Below are 23,100 nucleotides of genomic sequence, written 5' to 3' on the forward strand. Positions count from 1 at the left end.
TCAATTTGCCCATACACCAGCTCGTTGAATAGGAGCTTTGTAGTTATTGTGCTTCAGAAACACCAACACTGATTTTTTGGGCAGCTATGTGAGAAAGATATCTGCTTCTTACCTACCAAAAACTCTTTTCTTCTCTCCACCCAAATAACAATCTTAGTTCCCATTGATGATAAAGTTGCCATTTTTCACGATAATTCCCTAGAAGCTCAAAAATGCTAATAGACCCCTGAAACCTGAGCAGTTTGACACTGGTGGCGCATTGGTGTCCTCCAAGCTGAGAACAGAACAAGTGATACACAGTTACTTATCAAAGGAGATTACAGCAATTTGAGTAAACGAAATGAGATGGTGAACTCCTCCAGGAAAAGGACTGTTCCTTCCTTGTAATCCCATCCAGAACAATGTGTGGGTCACAGTATGTACTCGGTAAATGTCAGTGAACTGCATTTCATATTACTTTCCCAGTCTCTGCCCATGCATACTTTTGTACATAGTAGTTGTGACCTTATGATAAAATAGCAGTTTTTATTCATTGTATTGTTACAGTACAATTTTGGTTAGAGCTGACAACTGGCTGTTGAAATTGTGAAAGAGAGAGAGGCAGAGAAAGAGAGAGAGAGGGAGACAGAGAGAGAATGGTAGCAAAAGTGGAAGGTGATTCTACTTTTCAATATAACTCCAGTTCAATATATGGCACAGAAAGTCTAACAAACACTTTTTCAATGAAATTAGAGTATACTCATCTAATATATTTTTCTTTGTAATCACTGGGCATATTGTTTAAGTTAAGGGAGATGGATAAACTCTGGAGATCTGCTGTACAACATTGTACCTGTAGTTGATACTAGTGTACTGTGCACTTCAACATTTGTTAAGATGGTAGATCTCATGATAAGTGTTCTTTCAAAATAAAAAATACATATTAGAAAGAGAGAGAGTGAGGGAGAAAATAACTGTGCCAGGAAGAGAAAATGTTTGCTTGTCTTTGCATTGCTTTGGAGGAATAAAAATGAACCACTCTCAAAGCAAATTTTCAGCTCATTCTTCCTTGAAAGATAAATATTAAATGTTGCTACCAAAGAATCATTTATTCATATTTATAGTAAAAGGTCTTTATATTACCTCTTGTTTTATGATTTCATATATGAACAAGTGTAATATACATCTGAATCCTTTTACTCATTCATAAGTGTACTCATGTACACTTTTGTGGCATGCCACAAGCCAGGGCCTGTGCTACGCTTTAGGAATACCAAAGCAAGATAAGCAAGACACAGAGCTCAGAGCTGTGATGGCGAGGCAGGCTAGCATTAGCAGCGTGTGGTTTGTCCTGTGGTAAACTCTATGTGTGCGGAAGTAGGCAAGCTCCAGTGGAAAATGTTTAGGTTAGAATGAGATTTTTGTTGGCTGAGATGAATCTTGAAATATCCTTAAAGCGTAAGAGTATTCTAGGCTGAGGGAACAGCATTGAGGAAGGCACAGAGGAATGAAACAATGTAATAAACTGGGGAATACAAAGTCAGTCACTACACTTGGAGCATATGGTCCTGGCTGGTTAGTGGAAAAAGATGAGAGTAGAGAGGAACATGTGGACCAGATTATAGCACATGAAGGTATTATGGGCCTAGCATTGTCAAGGCAGTTACAGAGAGCAAGCATATGACATAATTCATTCATTCTTTCAAAACATTATTATCGCATGTCTACTTCGAGCACATTTTTGGGCACTGGAAATCCATTGCAGGTAATGAAAAGTGCTCAATTTCTGAATATCTTAAAAATATAGTTCATAGGACTTTCTGATAGCTCCAATGAGGGGAGTGAGAGAAAGAAAGAGATAAGAGTGACAGCAAGATCTTTGACCTGACTATTACTAGGAGGGAGCAGCTATTCACTGAGATGGAAAAGAGTGTAAAAGGACCAGTTTGGGGGCAGGATTAGGGATTCCGTTTTATACATGTCATGTATGAGACACGTACTAGATATCCAAAGAGACACAAAAGTGTTATTAAATATATAAGTCTGGAGTTCACAGGAGAGTCTAGAATATAACTATAACTTCATAATTGTCAGCATGTAGATAGTATTCAAAACCATAATATGAGATGACCTGTAGTCAGGACGGTAGGTGGAAAAGAGGCAAACTATATATTAGTTAGAATGAAAAAGCCGATAAAAAAGTCCAAAGTCTGACTCTTGGTCTCTCTACCATGCGGAAGTTAAGGACATGAAAAGAACAGAGTAAAACAGACTGAGAGAGAACAGCCTAAACAGAAAGTAAAGCAGTGTGGTAGCCTGAAACGGAAATGAATGGAAGTGTTAGAAGGAGGAAAATGTGATCAACTATATCGCATGTTGTGATGATGATATAAAAAGAAACCGTTGTACATAGCAATGTAGAGTCTTCAGTGATCTTAAAGAAAGCAGGTCCTGGGGAGAAAAGGCATACAACTGTAATTCAATAACAATAAAAATTAAAAAAGAAAAGAAAAAAAGAAAGCAGGTCCATCAGCTTGGTGTTAGCAAAACCCTGCCTGGAGTGGATTAAGGAGGGAATGGGAAGAGGGAATGTAGAGATTGTAGTAAATGCAGGCAACTAAATAAAGAATTGTGTAAGGAACAAGAAGGAAAAAGACAGAAGTTGAAAGGTTAAGTGGGGCCAGAACAGGTTTTTATTTTATTTATTAATTAAGAGGTCAGGAATATAGCATCTTTATGTGGTAGCAACAGAAAGTAGAGAGGGAAAAATTAATGATGCAGAAGAAAGAGGAAAGAATTGCGGAAGTAATTTTCCTTGAATGGAATGAAGGGGAGGTGGTCAAATTTTAGGTGGAAGGACTAGCTTTGGCTAGAAACAAAAGAGAAGATAAATTTTATGGGCACAAGTTTGGGTATGTAACCGGGTTACATGGCCAGTATTCAAAGACAACTGAAGAAAACTACAAGTCAGTATGCCCTTAAGAATATCAACAGAAACATCCTCAAGAAAATACTAGTGTGTTAGTTTCCTATGAATGCTGTAACAAATTACTGCTAACTTGGTGGCTTAAAACAAAAGAAATGTATTCTCTCACAGTTCTGGAGGTCAGAGGTCCAAAATCAGTATCACTAGGCTAAAATTAAGGTGTCAGCAAGGCCACCTCCCTCTAAATTCTGATGGCAGCTGGCATTCTTGGGCTGGTGGCTGGATCACTCCAATCTCTGCCTCTGTGGTCACATTGGCTTCTAGAATGCTTCCTTCTGCTAATATGCAGATTAGTTTAATATGCATTATGAATAGAAAGGTGGAAAGGGTGTCTTGTGGCACCATCTGACAGCCATGTCTAAATTTTAGTTCCGGCTTAGAAATCATTTTTATCTTAGAATTAATTAAGATATTATAAAAGTGCCTAGCACAGAATTTGGCCCATTATAAAAGATCAGTGAATTGTATTGTTCAATATAATTTTGTTAATGGTGATGAATTTCACCAGTGAGTGGGTAGGAATGAAGCCATACCAATGTCTAAATCTAGCACAGCCAGTGTCTGGTGATGCAATAATCTTAGTTCTGTATAAAGTCCTCTTTCCTTCCACATTTCTGTGAGTCTTCAAGGGTCGTCTTACATATGATGAAAGTCCTGTCCGCCACTTAGAGGGGCTGCAGTTGTTAGAGACTCACAGACCCTAAAGACCTCACTTCTACCTCTGGAGCTAAGCTAAGACTTTCTTACTAGGTTTTTTTTTTTTTTTAGTGAATAGATTTTTACAGAGTTGTAAGTGCAATATATATGCAATTTTATATTCATTTGGTGTTGTTTGTATCATTACAAAGTCTTTCAACTTCTTGCTAACGTTCTATAAAATTACTTGAAGTTGACAGACTATAATTTATTTAGCTCAACAGTTTGTTATTGCTCAACATTTTTATGTAAGGCAATAATCCCTAATAACTTTGTGTGTAAACACATAATTGTGTAGGTGAAAGTTCCTGGATTTCCATAAATGAAATTGCTGGATTACAATGTAGTGATTATCTTCCTTTGAATCCAAATTAAGATTCAATGTTACCTGGATGTGTTGACAGCTGTTACTACTTATGTACAAGTTACCTCTTGCTACATAATAAATTACCCTAAAATTTAGGATCTTAAAACAACAAACACATGTATCTCACAGTCTCTAAGGGTCAGAGAGTAACTGGGATGATTCTGGCTCAGGGTTTCTCATGAGGTTTCAGTCCTGCTCTCACCTGGGGCCGCAATCATCTCAGGGCTTGACTGGAGCTGCAGAATCCAGTTCCAGCGTGGCTCACTTACGTGGATGTTGGCAGGTCTCAGTTCCTTGTAGCCTATTGGATCGAGGGCCTCAGTTCCTTGCTGGCTGTTGGCCAAATGCCTCTCTCAGCACCTTTCCACTTGAGCCTTTTTATGAGATAGCTCACAGTATGGTAGCTGGCATCCCCAGAGCAAGCAATTCATGAAAAAGTGGAAGATAGTAAAAAAAAACCAAAATAAACAAACAAAAAACCCGAACTGAGCAAACAACTAGAACAGGAACAGAATCACAGAAATGTAGATCACATGGAGGGTTATCAGTGGGGAAGGGGAGTAGGGGAATGGGGGAAAAGTACAGGGAATAAGAAACATAAATGGTAGATAGAAAATAGATAGGGTAGGTTAAAAATAGTATAGGAAATGTAGAAGCCAAAGGACTTATATGTATGACCCATGGACATAAACTAAGGTGTGGGTGGGAGGGGGTGTGCAGGGTGGAGGGGAAGAAAGGGGGGGAAATGGGACAACTGTAATAGCATAATCAATAACATATATTTAAAAAAAAAGAAAAAGTGGAAAACAGAACAACCAAGATGAAAGCTAGAGCACTTTTTAAAGATATAGTCTCCAAAGTCATATACTGTCACTTTTGTTTCATTCTATATTCAAAGCAAGTCACGAAGTTCAGTCCACACTCAAAAGCAGGAAAATCGGGCTTTACTTTTGAAGGGGAGTCACCCTCATGAATTCACAGACATATTTTTAAAATCACCACAACTTAGGAGTCGGGCCTTCTTTCCTCCATTCCTTTTTTCCTCCTTCTTTTTTATAACTCAAGAAAGAAGGAGGAAATCCTTCCCAGCCCCAGATTCCTGGAAAGGATCTTCAGAAAGCTAGATTAATACCTCCAAATAGGTGATAATTAGTACAATATTTTTAAAGCCCCTACTAGGGCTCACATAGTCACCAAATCATAGGTATTCCCAGAAGAAGTGATGGCAGCCCCTGAAGAGGAGAAATTTTAGCTGCCAGATCCTGTTGCCGGAACTCAAGATGCATGTCCCTCGAGGAGAGACAGTAAACAGAGTTCGAGGGCTCGGACTGAGTCACAAGTTGCTGGTGGTGTGGTGTTTGTGGCCTTATAATTATTAAGATTTGAATTGGCATTTAATATCTGGGATAAACAGACTAACTTTTTAAAAATGTATAGCAAGATAAGTAATTTTTTAAAACATGGATATGTTTAATGTTAGGAAAATTATTCCAAAAAAGCAGGTTGGAAAGAAACCTGAGAAAACAAAGTCACATGGAGCGAGTAAGAGAAGAATTAATCTGCAGAAAATGCTCCAGTGGAAACTCAGCTTATCTGCACGTCTTGAAGGACTCGCTGGCTCCTTATCTGCCTCTCCCTATAAAACTCTTGCTGATAATGATTTTAGAAGGAGGAGAAAAAGGGAGGTGCCTCAGAAATATTGAGCTCTGAGCCAGGAGGGCCTTCAGCTACCTCAGTCTTTAAACTCCAGGAGAAGAGTTGATCAGGTGAGGCTGAAGGTGGCAGAGCTCTAATGGTATTAAAAATATCTGCCCACAATTAAGAAGCAAAAGATCAGGTCTTTATAGACACACTCACAGCCGTTTTTCTGTGACAGGCATGAGGGACTAGAAGGTGGAGGGAGCGATTACACTGTATCTGACAAGGGAGCCGTCCTCTGTTACTGAGAGTGCCAAGGCGGGTCAGGAAGCACTAAGGACTTAGTGTTCTCTAAAGTTATGGAACGGGTCCCACAAATACTAGATTTAAGGCCAACAAAACCAGAAAAGGTTTTGCCTAGCCCTGAATGGAGAATGCATCTGGAAAAACAGTCTGCAAAGTGGCGAATTAAAAATGCCCATTTTGTGCTGGCTTCAGCAGCACGTGCACTAAAATCGGACCGATACAGAGAAGATTAGCATGGCCCCTGTGCAAGGATGACATGCAAATTCCTAAGGCATTCCACATTTTTTTTAAAAAACGCCCATTTTGATGATGTTAACAGAGAAGGATGTATTCACAAGCACAGTCAACATTTATTGAGAACTTCTGTGCCATGCAGATTGCTGAGTCTTTATGTGCATTATCCTTTTTCGTTCTCATGACAACCCTAACCGTCACCCCCACTGCGGATAAGAAAACTTAGCTCTCTAAATAACTTTAACTCCTGTTCAAAGTCCCACAGCAAGTGATGAGATTTGAATGCATAGTCTCAAAGTCTTTAAGCTGGATTCTAAATCTTTGTGCTCTGAGGGTTGAATGATTTCATAGTTAAAGTCTGACTTGATTGGGAGAGGAAAGAACAGGGAGAGCACCAGACTGAGAATGGGTAGGATCTAGTAACAGATGTTTCTGTAGCCAGTGAGTTCACTTGTCTGGTAGAGCTGGGGTTCTTTAGCAAGATGGTGGAACAGCTGTGCAAACCACGAGACCTTAGGAGCGAGCTAGTGCTGATCCTATCAGGTGCTCTCACACACCACTTCCCAATAGGGGGCTGATAGAGAATTGCCCTGTTCACTGTGCACTTGCTGTAGAGACGTTAAGGCTGGTATAGGGTGGGAAGGAGGTATTCCAAAAGGAGCCATCTAGCAAGTAGAGACACAGGAGTGTCACCCTGAACAGAGGATCAAGAGGGTGGGTCATCTGACCAGAACTTTGTCCCCAGATGTTGCCTTGTGCAGAAGACAGCTGCTAGTCCCAGGTCGCACGGGGCTAGCCTCATTTCTGAAGGAGTCTGTAAAGAGAAAAAGGAGGCTGTGGATGGAAGTGAATGATCTACAGAGGCTGTCACAAAGCTGCCCAGTGCCCTGGGCATGTGCCCTACTGCCTCTCTGTGTGGGCGTGGGACTGGGCAGCTTTGCTCCTTTCAGGCATGTGGGAGTCTGTGCCCCTGGGAGGAAGCCAGAAACCCCAGCGTGCCCCAGTTAATACGTTCTACATTTCTGAACTGAGACACTGGGATGTGTGGATGGGGTGCGGATCTTTGCATGGGATTGAAAGATTCCAGAAGACAGACTGTCGCCTGCACACACTCTGTGCTCTATGTCTGTGTGTTCAGATCTTCCTTTGACCCCTGATTAGTTGTTTGAAAAATTACTTACCCTCTATGAGTCGAAATTTTCTGTCAATGTCATAGATATGATAATGACCACAAATAAGATTGTTTTGAGATAAGTGTCGATGTATTAAAAGCACTTAATAGAGTGAATAACATATAAGCGTCTGATAAATGGAGTTATTGAAATATTTATGTATAGGGAAGAAAATGTTAATTTATGAGCTGGCACAATGTTTCACATTTCATGAGAAGATATCTGAGCCTTCCTTTTTAAAGCACAGTACCTGAAGAGGCTCTCCGGATAGAAAAGTTGAAGTTTGGGTAGAAAAGGTGAAGAGCATGCCTGCATGAGCTGGGGGGAGCATTTATGATGCTTGCAGTGCTGTGCTTTACTGAGCTGTAAACACCTTCTGTGCTCTTCTGTCTTCAGCTGGAGCCAGCCACCCACACAGCCTCTGTCAGGGGCCTGGGTGTAGGGGAGGGGAGTGCGGGCTTCAGGGCCATGTCTAGTACGTGGGAAAGAGTGCTGCAGTGGGACCGTGCACAAGATACCGGATGTAGGGTGGGATTGGCAATGCTGCAAAAGCAAGAAATCAGAAGTAGGAATGAGTGGGAGAAATGGAAGCCTCCCAAGAGTCTTTGGCAGAACGACATGCCAGGTAGATGTAGAATTGGAGTTTGGGCAAATTTTCTGTAAAGCTTGAAGTACAAGATACTGTGGAAGGTTCAAAGATTTTGAGGACTTATAAACAAGTGATACTTAGGTTACGGTTATTCTTAGTTTCATTCCAAACTCAATCATGTTGGTGAATTGCTGGCAAAAGTGATGATGGGTCTTGAAGTACTCGGTTATCTTTGTTTTCATAAAGGCATTTGTGTTGTGCTGAAGGAGGGTACAGTAGGCTGAATAGCAGCTCCCCAAACATGCCCCAATCCTAATCCCTAGAACCTGTGAATATGTTACATGGTAAAAGGGGCTTTGCAGGTACAATTAAGTTAAGGATCTTGACTTATCTATCCTTAAACTAATCTTGAGATGAGATTATCCTAGACTGTTCAGGCGGCATCAGTATAACCAATAAGAGTAATAAAGAGGAAGGCAGGCATGTCAGAATCAGAAAGAGAGGATATAAGAATAGAAGCAGAGGTCTGAGGAGAGAGAAGTTGCTGAACTTGCTGTCTCTGAAGACAGAGGAAGCGGCCATAGGTAAGCAGACAGCCTCCAGAAGCTGGAAAAGGCAAGGAAACACTTCCCCCCTAGAGCCTCCACAAGAAACAAAGGCCTACAGGTGCCTTGATTTTAGCCCAGTGAAACTAACCTCTAGACTTCTGGACTTCTGACCTCTAGACCAGTGAGCTAATTTGAGTTGTGTTAAGCCACTAAATTCGAAGTGATTTGTTACAGCAACTATGGAAACTAACCCAGAGGGGGAGTTTTGAGCATTGGGAAAGAATGGGAAGGCGGAGGGACGGTGTGCTGTCAGACTTCTGCCAGGCACTATGGGTTGGCACCCTTTGAAAGGAAGAGTGTAGATGGCAGGTGATACGAGTTTGAGGGATGAGGGCAGAGACAGCACTGCTTAGGGCTGTGGATGAGACAATATGACACAGCCCAGGGAAAGTGAGGGCTGGCACTGCTCCTAGGTGAAGAGGTTGCTTCTGGATGTGTTCCCTTTCCGGGCAGAGCAGAGGGAAGCCTCAGAGTCTATGCCAGGGGTAGGGGTTCCAGGAGACAGGGCCAGGAGCACCAACAATGTCATTGGTGGAGTAGGACCTATTTGGGGAAATATTAGACATCCCGAAGTTGAAAGACTCGAGGGACATTGATGGAAGAAGGAGTTTTCACATGTGCAGGGAAACCCAGACCATTTGATTCATTACCATTTTTGCTACTTCACGTATAGGGCCTGGAGAAACTTGGATAACAGCAGTTTTAAGAATCCCGATCCGTTTAGTCAAATTGCTTTTCCGGATTTATTGACACTGCTTCCAGGAATGAATGCAAGGCACTACACTAGGCCTTTTAAAGGTGAAATGTATTGAGACCACAAATTAAAAGGTTGCTGGTACGTTATGACCACTAGGTGGCCCCATTCCTATGGACTAGAGAATTGGTTTAAGGACCACCAAGGGTTGAAACACAACAAAATGATTTTTTCGAGTTCAGTAATCCGATACTTGTATGCTCTGGGTACATTTTTTAAAAATTTTGGTAAATAGGATCATATGAATACATGAGATTTTCCCACTATCCTTTATGTTTACAAGTGTTTGGTCACCTGCACCGTGTAGAGGGCCCCCTTCTCTATGAAGTCAGATGGTTCTCTGTTTCCTAGCAGACTTGAGATGTGAACAGGAGAATGGCATTGAAATGCTGCTTTTTCTAGTATTTAATTTCGTTCTCCGTTTGATAACGGTGGGAGGACAGAATACGCAAGGACTTAACTCTGTGTTTCACTTTATTGGCTGCAGTATATTTGTAGAGCCATTTACCTCATCATCCAAGGAACATTCATTGAAGGCCTGCCTATTCTGAGCAGAATAAATTTCTTAAGTACTGTGGTGGCTGATAAAATTTTTTTTAAAAACCCACAGAGCTTCAGTTGTGAATAAACTTAACATTTCCTGGAGAAGAGCAGATATGTAAATTATTGAATATGACATATGGGGAATAAGATGTATAATGTAAACTTTCTTCAATCTTCATGCATTGAGTCATAGTCATGCACTTATTTTCCCATGTGATACATGGCACTTCCTTTCACTAACATTTATAATATTATTATACTAGGAAAATGTGCTTCAGTTCTAACAACTGACACAAATTTAAATTTTGAAACACTGCCATTTTAAACTCACCATCCATATCTTTAAACATAAAGAGGAATGACAAGTATCAGTAAAATTGATCTGAAATACTTTAGAAAGTCCAGGAAATGGGGAAAATGGAGAATTTTACAGTGCCCAAAGAAAAAGAAGTGGAAATCATTAAATGAAAGTTATTGTAGTATGACACTATTTTGAAAATACTGATAATATTTGAAAAATATGGATGTATTCTCTCTATTACTTGATTGCCCTTATCATTGTTTTGGCAGAAGACTTTATTCATAAATTCAGGTGCTGATATTTGAGATGACAGTCCTTTGTTTATTGCCTTTTATTATCATTGATCTATGAAAGGCCCCTCTCTTATTTTTTTCCCTTTTTATTCCTAAATCTCACACACTGTGCTGTCCCTCCCACAGACACTTAATCTAGTGTGTTTCATATATGTTTGGGTATGTGTGTGTGTTTGTGAATGTAGCTTCACTTTGTGTATTAGCTTTAAATGTACTATGTGAAAGAGGTTGTTCTTTCTTCTTCTCCTTTTTTCTTCTCCTCCCCCTCCTCCCCCTCTTCCTTTTTCTTCCTCTCCTCTTCTTCCTCCTCCTCCTCCATCTTCTTCTTTTTTCTTTAGGTCCTATACTCTACCGGTAGAGAAGAGAGGAAAAACACTAGCCAAAAGCTCAAGACGCTACAGGCAGAAAGGCAGGTGGGGGAATTGGGGAGGTGCCCTTTAAGGGCACAAACATGCAACCAGTGAAGCCACCTGGGCCTCGTCTTTTCTTTGTGCGAAATTTTTATTACTAATTCTATCATGCTACTTGTTATAGGTCTATTCGGATTTTCTATTCTTTCTTGAGTCAGTGTTAGTAGTTTGCATCTTTCTAGGAGCTTGTTCATTGTTTATTATTATTTTTAAAATTAAATTTATGGGGATGATATCAGTTAATAAGATGATGTAGGTCCCCAGGGTACACTTCTATGACACATCATCTGTATATTATGTTGTGTGCCCACCACCCAAAGTCACATCTTCCATCACCACACTTTTAGCCCCTTTTACTCCTCACCTCCCTTCCCTCTGGAAACCACCATGCTTTCATCTGAGTGTTTGTTTGTTTGTTTTTCTTGTTTGTTCGCTTGTTGCTTTCCATTTTATAACCTACATGTGAGTGAAATCACGTGGTTTTATCTTTTCTCCTCTGACTTATTTCACTTAGCGTGATATTCTCAAGATCCATCGATGTGCTGCAAATGGCAGTTTTCATGTTTTCTTACAGCTGCGTGGTCTTCTATTGTATGTGCGGCACGTTTTCTTCACCCAGTTACAATCGAAGGACACTTCAGTTGTTCCCGTGTCTTAAAGTTGTTCTGCCTGCAAAGGTTGATGGGGGAAACTCACCTTTATAGTCACACCAACATATGAGGCATATTCTCCAAAGAGAAATGCAGGTTTTTCTTGCTTATTTTGTTTTGCGTGAAAGTCTGTTCATCAACTCAAACTGCAGCAATCGCTCATTAAATGTGTTTTCCTCCTAACAGAGTTAAAGTGTTAATTTCTTTTGACTTTTCCAAGATATTAACGAGATGCCTAATATCTAGGTCTTTAAAATTACCTTCTTTTTGTATGACATATTTCTTCATTCTTGCTGTAAGAATCAGAAAGAGAACTTGTGTCAACTGAATGTCATATTTTTGGCCTCCTTACCTTGACATCAATACAATCCTTTGTGCTGGGTCGTTACCGCGACACCAGTAGGGTACTTTGTACTGGCTCTTTACTTACCTAGTGTTGGCAGCTTGGGCAAGTCTCCATCTGTTAGTGTGAAAGTTTCTCATGTGCTTGGGTGTACATAAAATTCCATATAAAATATGTAGAACTTGGCTTGTTGCAAAGTTTTAAGGCTCTACACAGTTGATGGGGCTTAGAAAAGCCTTGTGCTACTTGAGAAAGTTTATTTTCCTGGTCTACTTGATCTTTTTTTATTATATATTTAAATTTTATTTGTAAATTGTGCATTACTCATTCTCTATATACATAAAAATTTTTCATAAGCTCGTGCACACATAATTCTTCTTTGTGGAGAGCTGGTTATTGAACATTTACCAACAGATCATGTTTGGGGCTAGAGAGAAAAGGGGTATTTTATGGTCTAGGAATGGAAAGGGTCCTAACAAAAACCTAATTAAGCTTCACCGATTGTGTCCTTGACTTATAACTTGCATATCCTCTGCTTCTCTCTTCTCTGTGCTCTGGTACCTTACCGACCGAGGTTTAGAGCCAGGCTCCAGCTGGCTGTATGAGCTCGGGCAGTTTACTTGAACCCTTTAAGCCGTAGTTTCTTCCACTGTAAAATAACAGTAACAGCCATGATGATCATGAGAATAACAGTTTAAAAAACTAAAATGTATTTTTGCTTACTTTGTGTTTTGAGCTGTGCTAAATACTTTCTGTGTATTAATTTATTCACTGTTCACAACAGTTCCACGGGGCAGATATAACCCCTATTGCTGGTTTACAGATGAGGAAAACTGAGGCCCAGAGATATGAAATACTTGACCAAGGTTTCATGGAGGCTCTTGGGTTATGAGTATATGGCAGGATAGGACACATATCCAGGCTGCTCGCCACCAGGGCCACTGTCTTACCGGTATGGTGCTCTACGGCCTCACAAAAGGTGAAGATCACAAAAGGTAAGGCGCAAAGGTCTTAGCATTGCTGATTACATATTAACTCTGATTTACTTTCATTTTGTTCTAATGTTGTATAACATTTTATCTCTTCAGCTAGGTTTAAGGTTCTTTTTAGAAAGATTTAACATCATTTTCCTTTTCCAATTACATTTGACATACATTATTATTTTAGTTTCAGGCGTACACCTCAGCGCTTAGACATTACATAACTTAGTAAGTAATCACTTCAAAAAATCTCGCACTCATCTGACACCACATGAAGTTATTAGAACATTATTGACTGTATTCCCTATGCTGTACTTTACATCCCCATGACTATTCTGTAACGACCAATTTGCACTTCTAAACCCCTTCACCGTTTTCACTCATCCCTCCCACCCCCTTCCATCTGGCAATCATCAAAATGTTCTCTGTATCTATGAGTCTGTTTCTCTTTGGCTTATTCAATTTATTTTGTTTTTTACATTCAATTATTGATAGTTTTTTTTGCAGTTTTATTGTTCATATTTTTTATCTTTTTCCCTTCCTCTTCTTCTTAATGAAGATCCTTTAATATTTCATATAATAATGGTTTGGTGGTGATGAACTTTTTTTAACTTTTTCTTGTCTGGGATCATTTTTGTTTGTCCTTTGATTCTAAATGATAGCTTTGCTGGGTAGAGTAATCTTGGTTACTTGCTGTTCATCACTTTGACTATTTCTTGCTAATCCCTTCTAACCTGCAAAGTTTTTGTTAAGAAATCTGCTAACAGTCTAGTGGGAGTTTCTTTGTAGGTGACTGCTTTTCTCTTGCTGCTTTTAAGGTTCTCTCTTTATCTTTAACCTTTTACATTATAATTATGGTGTGTCTTGGTGTGAGCCTCTTTCGGTTCATCTTGTTTGGGAGTCTCTACACTTCCTAGACTATTATGTTTATTTCCTTCAACAAGGTAGGGAAGTTTTCCGTCATTATATTTTCAAGTAAGTTTCCAATTTCTTGTTCTCTCTCTTCTCCTCTGGCACCCCCACTATGTGTATGTTGGTACACTTGATGTTGTCTCAGAGGCTCCTTACTCTATCCTCATTTTCTGGAATTCTTTTTTCTTTTTCTTTTCTTTTTTTTTGCACTTTTTAATTGTTGTTCAAGTACAGTTGTCTCCATTTTCCTGCCACCACTTTCCTCTGCTCCACCTACCCCCACCTTCCACCTTCAATCCTTCCACCCTTTGGCTTTGTCCATGGGTCGTATATACATGTTCCTTGATGACCCTTCCCCTTCTTTCCCCTGTTATCCCCCTCCCCATTCCCTTCTGGTTATTGTCAATTTATTCTTTATTTCAATGTCTCTGGGTATATTTTGCTTGCTTATTTTTTTTGTTGATTAAGTTCTACTTATAGGTGAGATCATATGGTATTTGTCTTTTACTGCCTGGCTTTTTTCATTTAGCATAATGCTTTCCAGTTCCATCCATGCTGTTGCAAAGGGTAGGAGCTCCTTCTTTCTTTCTGCTGCACAGTATTCCATTGTGTAAATATACCGTAGTTTTTTAATTCTTTACTCTTTTTGCTATTTTGATTGGATATTTTTGCTTCCTTATATTCCAAACTGCTGCTTTGATGTTCAACTTCATCTATTCTACTGTTGAGTCCCTGTAAATTATTCTTCATTTCAGTTAGTGCATCCTTCATTTCTGGCTGATCCTTTTTTATGCCGTTGAAGCTCTCACTAAGTTCCTTGAGCATCCTTATAACCAGTGTTTTGAACTCTGCATCTAGTAGAGTGCTTGTCTTTGTTTTGTTTAGTTCTTTTTCTGGAGTATTGATATGTTCTTTCATTTGGGACAAGTTTCTTTGCCTCCTCATTTTGGCAGCCCGCCTTTGTTTGTTTCTATGTGTTAGATAGAGCGGCTACATCTACCAGTCTTGATAGAGTGGCCTTATGTAGTAGGTGTCCTGTAAAGTCCAGTGGCACAGCATCCCTGATTACCCAAACTGGGCACTCCAGGTGCATACTCTGTGGGCTGTGTGCACCCTCCTGTTGTAGTTGAGCCTTGATTGAAGTTGGGTACACTAATGGGAGGGATTTAACCCCACGGTGATCAGCTGCAAGGCCTGGCTGCAATCAGCAATCATTGGCCTCCAACCACCATGGAGGATTAGCTGTGCAGGGAGCCACCCTACAGAGCCCACAGAGCAGGACTAATTCAGCAGGGCTCTGGTACTTGCTGTTCACAGGCTGCGCTGTTCACCGGCTGCACTGTTCACTGGGTACACTGGCTCTGGGGCCTCCTGGAAGGTGTAGGTCAAGGTCAACCACTACCGGTGTTCTGCCTAGGGCCACCCAGCATGAGCTACAGAGTGATGTGCACATGGCTTCTACTCCTGCTGGGCTCGGAGGTGCCCCGGCAAGGCCAAGCTGTGAGCCCAGGCCGGCTGCTTGACTAGATGTTTACCCACCTCATTGCAGGGGTGAGTCAGGGGAGCATGTGCTGGAAACACTCATTTTGGGCGTATTTCATATTGCCCGTATCTTAGTCACCGTGATTGCATTTCTAAATCCATTTGGTCCCTTTGGGTTCCAGCACTAAGCACCTTTATGGTTGTTCTAATAGTCTGGATTCTCGGACTTTCTATATCACAAAGGGCCACTTTCCTTTGAATTTTTGTTAACTTCATTTACAGGCATTGTTTGCAAAAAGTTTGCAGAAAATTTGTGAAGAAGCCTTCCCCAGAGATGGTAAAAAATGGTAATTATTATATATGCCCAATTTGTGGGTGATATGACAGATTTTCTAATTTTGTTTGTTTGGTAAGTAAACAAATTGTACAAACCTTACTTTCATCTTTTTTGTCTGCTTTTGATTTGCTCTTTCAAACACAAGTACCCTTTTATGTGCCTCACGCAGTTTGATGGGGATTATCTCCTACTGGATTTCAGGTAACCAAAGAATTTTTATCACAACTTTTATTTTCCTCATAAAAGTTTATGAATTAAAGATAAAAGATGGCTCAGTAAACTGGAAAAGAATTTTATTTTATTGAAATACAATCTGTTGAGAGCACTCAGGAAGTGAATTTTAAATTTAATGTAATCCCTTAGGAACTATAATAATTTATAGACTGGAACATTTCATCACATCAAATATACAGATTGTATGATGCGTGGTTATATTATATTCCAAGCTTTTAAATGACTATGGGTGGTAAACAAACCAGTTTGATTTGTGTAACATTTGGTTATAGGCAGGCTAATTATATGTTTTTAAGGTTCAATCTTATTAATATTTATTAAGCTCTTATATGTAGAGGACACTAGAATGAGTAAGAGACAGGTTTTTTGCTCAAGGAATGATTGGAGGGTGTTATACAAATAGAATTAACAGAAGGTGGATAGTGAAATGTGAGTACCAAAGAATAAATAATAGAGTTTAGTATTTAAAGGGGAAACAAATGACATCCAGTTCAAAACATCAAGAAAGAAATCAAGGAGTACACAGCATTTTGAAATGAGCCCTACTGAGGGACAGGACAGCATGGGACACTACGTGCTATTGGATATCAATATGACAGGTATTCTCATTTCACTGTCATCCCTCCTTTTCTCTGGCCCTGGACCTCTTCCCAAGTCTCTCCCTCTCTTTTTAACCTGCTAATAGGAAACAGGTGAATTCAAGAGCTCATTTTTCTTTTCTTTAACACATGGGGAGTGTTAATGTGAGTTGACAAACAGCTGGTTGAAGTAAAAATGAAATAAAAATTACTAGGACCTTCAGCTTATATGCTGTTGTTTTGTTTCCTCCTTACCACGTTACTCCAGTCGGCCAAAGGTTGCTCACCATTCATTGTACATGCAGAGCCTGCACACACAGGAATTCAATAAATATTTGCTGAGTGACTGAACAGCCGGGCAGAGGAAAGGAAGAGAGGAAGGGAGGGAGAGAGGGAGAGGGAGAGAGGAAAGCATCAGGATAATTGCACTTATAATTTTTTCATTTCAACTTTCTAATCTCATGTTTAAAATTTACTGTTTTTCATGCTATAAACTAATTGTAGAATAATTAAAGCATTGACAGGTAAGATGACGCTCAATTTCCTTACAGATGCAGAATGATTAAAACATAGAAAAAAACTAAACAGTAAAAACAATGATCTGCTTTTGTGAAAACAGAGACCTAACGTCTGGTGAAGTCTATAAATTCTTTTTATGATATGATATAGTATTTTTGTATTGATTCCTGTGGAAATAAAAATAAAGGGAGAATAAGAAGAGAAAATGTTGAATATAGCATTTTGTTAAGGCCCAAGAATACTTGAAACTAAATGATAATACTTGAATTCAGGTCATTGTCTATCAAAGCTGGAGAGGAGTCTGCAAACACGTATCAGTTACAGAAAGCTGGTCCTTAGTGTCCTCAACGTGCCAAAGTTTACAGGACCACACAATTCTCCCAATTTAACGCTGCTATTAAAAATGACTTTTTTTAGTACCTTAACTTTATAGAATACATCTATTCCTCATTACAATGTTTTTGTAAGAATTTTTTTATTCACACTATTTAAACTTTTCATTCCTTTCACCTTATTTATTGAAGTTACTTTTCATATTTAATTGGGCTTTATAATTATGTAGTTGAATCGACTGAGCAAAGTATAGTTAAGGAAGCCTTGCTTCTATTTCTGTTTCCTCTAATTTCTAAAGGATACTGCTTTTAATATTTTTATGAAATATCTGTTTATTTTATAAATAACACATGTATATATATATTATATATGTTACATATAATAAGATATATATCCTTTCTCTTTTCCTAGATGAATCACGCAAAATTTTCTCTACCTTATTTTTTTTTTGGTTTAACAATATACCCTAAAGATAATTCTATAGTAAATATACCATGTTAAAATGATTAGGGAAAAAAATGAGTTATATTCTATAAAAACTGAAATCACTTGTAGACTTTTTGAAAATGATGTCAGTGGTAAACAAATTTCACTGCATGCAAAACAGCTGTTTATGAAACACCCATGTTAATTTTTTGGTAGTCAGAAAGCAATTTTTTAAGCACTTATTCATGTAGTAGTTTGTTGGATGCATATATATACATGCATACGTATTTACATACACTTCAGTGAGTTTTTGTTAGTTTATAAAATTTTTAAGTTTTGGATTGATGTGGAGCATATTATAGTTTTTCAGTGAGAATCTCATTGAAATAACAGAATATATTCTTCAAGTTAGTGTTGTTGCATAGAATGTCTGATTTACAGAAAGGGATTCCTGATAATAAAAAAAAAGATAACTGTATTATATCTTTATCCTAATTTGTCAGTATGCTATGGTTTTACTACCAAACAGTAGATGGCACTCTAAGTACGTACTCATTAGAGGACAAATTAATTTATCTTCTAACAGACTCCAACATGTGATTTATATTATTTGCTATTTGAAACTGTTGTATCTAATGTTGTTCAAAAAGGAGTGGACCTTTGCCTGAGGTCTAAAGATATATTTCTGATATATTCAAAATTTCTTCAAAATTTATTTGAAATACTATTAATTATACCTAAGGGATTTTGTGGAGGTAAAGATGATGCTACTGGTACAAAATCTATACTTTTACATTTTAATTCAGTATGGTGAATAACTTAATGGATCGGTCATTCCAGTGTTAGATGATCTAAAACACAGACTAAGTATATTCCTTAACCACTAACAACAGACTACTCACCCCCATTTTTAAAAGACTTTAATAATTAAAAAAAATCAAAGTAATCTTAATGTCCAAATCAGATTTTGTTAGTCTTCCTTAACTTATAATATAAGAATATATATATTATTAGAATATAATATATTCTTTTACTTTGAACTTTTTAATGGCGTGTTTGGAAAGTTGGTCTCTATGTTGCTAGATCCGATTTCTATTCGTAAGTGTCATCTTATTGGACAGGTCAGCAGCATTGCACGCAGCTGGCCACTCTTTCCTCCTGAAAACTGCTTTTTGCTTGGATTTCAGGACACTGACAACTCCTGGTTTCCCCTCTCCCTCACTGGCTGTTTCTTTTCCCACTTCTCCCTAATTTTCTACTCTTTTGATGCAGGAGTACCCCTACATTGAGTAACCTCTTTTCCTTATCTTCCTTACTGATATCATTCAGGTTTACAATTTTAAATATAAGTAAAGTATCCAAATTTTAAGTGGAGTCCAAAAGATTCCAGTGTATAGAAGGAGTTGCTGGATTATGTTAAGGCTAATCTGATGCAGAAGAATAGTGATTGTTAATTGTGTTATATTTAAATTCCACAAAATCATGGAATGTGTGGTTGTGGGTCTGGTGTGTCGTCTGAATTCAGCCCTCATCTCTGTGATGACAATGTTCATAGATACCGTCTTTAGCTTAGACCCCGTTTCTTAATTCTGATGTATGTTCAGCTGTTTATCTGGCATTCTACCTGGGTGTCTAAGAAAAATCTGGGACAGATTTTCTTAGCAGACAGAATGGTCCTGTCAACATGTAAATCAGTTTGTGTTGTTCTTCTGCCCACAATGCTGCAGTAGCTTCACATTTCACTGAGAATAAAATCAAAGTCCTTACAATAAACTACAAGGTCAATAAGATCTGTCTGTCATTGCATCTTTGGGGTCATCTCTTAGTGCCCTTCCACTCTCTCACGCCATTCCAACCACACTCACCTCTTCGCTTTACTTCAAACACAACATATGCACACCTGCCTCAGGGACCTTGCACTGGCCATTCCCTTTGCCTGAAAGACTTTCCCTTTAGTATTTACATGGTTTCCTTTCTCATCTCCTTGCTTTCTTCACTTCTCACATTGAGGAGCATACTGAAGGTCCAATTTACGATTTCAAATTTTATCACTGGCCCCAGTAGCCCACCTATCTTATCCGACTCTATTTTTTCCCAAAGCACATATCACATTTGATACAATATTTACAATGTTATTTATTTCCTGCACTAAAATATAAACTTCACTTTAGTAGAGGTTATTGTCTTTTTGATAACTTCTCTATCGGCGCCTAGAACAGTGCCTGGCATATTATAGGTAATAAATAAATATTTGTTAAATGATGACTGAATAAGTGAATGAGTGGTAAGGGGGATAGTATACCATAATCTTTTCAGTATTAAAGGTCTCTAATTATCACTTAGTCTTCACTTAGAAACTGCCACTCATTTTGAAGGATGAGTCACTTTTATGATGGCTTTTTTTCCTTTTAAATCTGAGTGAAACAGTGGACTCACTAGAATGAAATTCCAAAATATAGGACAGCTGGCCTAGTTCAAAACATGACTTGCACAATTTAAGATGTAATAAATAGGTGCCTAATATTTGAGAAATGTTTAATATCTTGAATATCTTGAATTGCCTGGTAAGGGAGGAAATTGACGTTAATTGGGCTGCTAACGTGCACATAGACACTATAGGACATTCACGTGGACATTATCATTTACTCTTTGCAGCTCGACGGGGTGGGTATTGCCCCTTTGTTGCTGACTTAGAGGTTAGGCTAGGGAGGATAAAATTACTTGACCAACATCACAACTAGCTGGTACCACATCTGGGATTCAAACTTAGTTTTGATTCCTAAGCTCATGGTCTTTTCATGACACTCACAACCGTGCCTCCCTTTTAAAAACTTTTTAAGAGGAAATAGACATATATGTGTATACGTATATATGTATATTTCTATGTATTGTACCAAGACCAGGTACATTAAAAATCAGATAGTCCAGCGATTCTTGAACATGCATAGCCCAGAGGTGTCCCAGCTTCTGGACTCACCTCTAGTTTCAATCTGGTCTGCAATGAACTTGATTTCATTTTCATTAAGATAAAAATAGATTAAAAAGAAACACTAGTGTTGAGTCTCTTTATACATACCCTAGATCTGGATAAGTAGAGGTTGAATATTTCAAGACGTTACACACTGAACCCTGTACTCCTTTTATAAAGAACAAATCAGTTTAATCTATAAAATAAAATTATCCTGTTAAGGATACAGTCAATTTGGCTACTCTGACCACTCTAATAACCACGCTTAATTTTATTTTGATTCCCATAAAAAATTAACCTAGCTCTTGACCTAAATTTGGATGGGAAAATAATAATTGAACAAAATACTTTTGTCTGCAGTAGAGTTTTCTTCCGGTCCCAGACTCTGGCTGATAATGACTCAAAGGGCAAAGCATGGGCAAAGGTCACATGCTCACACAGCTGCTCCCACACCTGGATCTCTGGAGAATGCTGATGCTCTGACAGAGCCCAAGTTTCCCCCTCACCCATTTGGAAGCGATAGCTTCAGGAAGTGCTCTGACCTTTAAGCTATAGGTTGGAGTCACAGAAAGTTCTTCCCTCTCTCATGCCCCAGTTGTTAATAGAGTGACTTTTTAGGTCTGGGGATGTTTCACGTCACTTTTATTTTGAGATCCCATGTCTTGAGACAGCTGGGGAGTGTTAATGACCAGGCCACAGTGCTCAGGTCTGCACGTCCACGTCCCCCAGTTCAGAACAAGGGAAACCTCCTGGGATGTGGTTCTCACAACACAAAGGACACGCTGAAGCCTTGGGACGATCCTCAGTGGGAGAGGAGCTATTTTTCAACTTGGCTTGGGACCAAGTGCCGAAAACCATGAACCCATTGATTACATACTACTCCTTGTGGCCAAAAAGTAGAAATTATACAAACATACAAGAAAAACGTATTATATTTTTCCCACATTCTTTCTTTTCCCTAGATATATTGTTTAAATTTGAACAGTGGTGCAAAAGATCCCATAGGAATGGTGCTTCCCACATGAATGACTTCCTTGCTTATAAGAGATTTAATTCAATTGTCTGGTGCTGAGGGGCTGATTTAAGGCTATAATTTAACAACAGAAATCCTTACATGCCATTATTTGAAAGAAGGGAAGGAAAAGAAGATTAAATACCAAAATTCTACAAGTTGATTAAAATTGTCCAGTGTGGTATTCGGTTTAGCATTGTCTTCATGTCATACTTGACTATGCCAACACAAAGTCTTGGGGACAAGAGAAAAATAAGGAGGACCGAGATGTGCCACAGTGCAGTTCAGATCAACAACCACAGATTAAGATCCACATTCCAGGAACTAAGCTAGTTGTTGAAGATTCAAAGGTGAATTGCGTTCAGCCCTTGCCATGAGCTGTACCATGAGCTAGAATTTAAACACTATACTTCACAAATGAAACGCAAAATCACACTTAGAGCAGGTAGATGCGATGAGTTACCTTACAATCCCTTTCAACACAGTGACACAACCCTTGTCAGCCACTTTGAGTCACAGCAATGTTAGGAATTAGCGATTTTATCTAATGAACTAGCTAGACCAATGAGCCATCCAAAGCAAATTAAAATAGAGAAGCAGTTTACCTATCTCCAGGAGAAAACCTATGTTATTATGTAACTTTATTATACTCCTATGAAACTGAAGGTATGCTCCCCTCTAACAGAAAAATATTTGAAATATGGATGAAAATAGAAAGGTTCAGGGAAGTATTCTGTGATTCTTTGATAAATGCTATTTTAGTCATTATATTAGCAGAGCCCTGCAGGGCGCCACAGCCCACATATCTCCAAGAATGGGAAATAATGGATTCTTTTTATGCTGTCAGGATTCACACACATAAAATTTTGATAGCTGTCTTTTGAGCTACAGACTTCAATCTGCAGCAAAACCTATGGAGAAATTCAAGTGCTTGTCTGTATATCGTCTTATTTACTCTTTATAACAGCTCTCTAAAGAAGCTAATATTGTTCCTGTTGTTCAGAGAAAGAAATTTCAGAGATGAACTAAGTTGCCCAAGTTCACTCATCAACTTAATGGTGGCACTGGGACTCCAAGTCAAGATGTTATAAATAGTTACCAAATATGATGAAATAAAAAAGTGCTCAAATGTTAAACATTTCATTGCAAATATAATTTATTAAAAAGCATTTTTCTGTACTTGAACAACAATAAAAAAGGAAAAAAATTAAACAGTAGAAATTGCTTACATTGTGACATCTGCTAAATAAAACCAATGATAGTAAATACAATGAATTAAAGCAAAAAAAAAAAAGCATTTTGCTTTCTATGTAATTACTACTTGAGGATATCTTTGCATTTTCCAGAGTATCCTTAAATTTCACAAAGTGTAACTCCACTTGAAAGAACAGAGTTTTATCAATTTACTAATTAAGGTCAAACACTTTTCTTAAACAAATAGATGATTTAG

General features: G+C 38.6%; 1 non-coding gene across 1 annotated transcript; it reads left to right on the forward strand.

The window, feature by feature from the left end:
- The first annotated feature begins 6,151 nt into the window (after positions 1-6,151).
- LOC112318704 (U6 spliceosomal RNA) lies at positions 6,152-6,258 on the forward strand. The gene has a single exon (XR_002976232.2). It is a non-coding gene; the product is annotated as a U6 spliceosomal RNA (small nuclear RNA).
- The last annotated feature ends 16,842 nt before the right edge of the window (positions 6,259-23,100 follow it).

The sequence above is a fragment of the Desmodus rotundus genome, chromosome 3, assembly GCF_022682495.2.
Source record: "Desmodus rotundus isolate HL8 chromosome 3, HLdesRot8A.1, whole genome shotgun sequence".
In the NCBI taxonomy this organism is placed as follows: domain Eukaryota; kingdom Metazoa; phylum Chordata; class Mammalia; order Chiroptera; family Phyllostomidae; genus Desmodus; species Desmodus rotundus.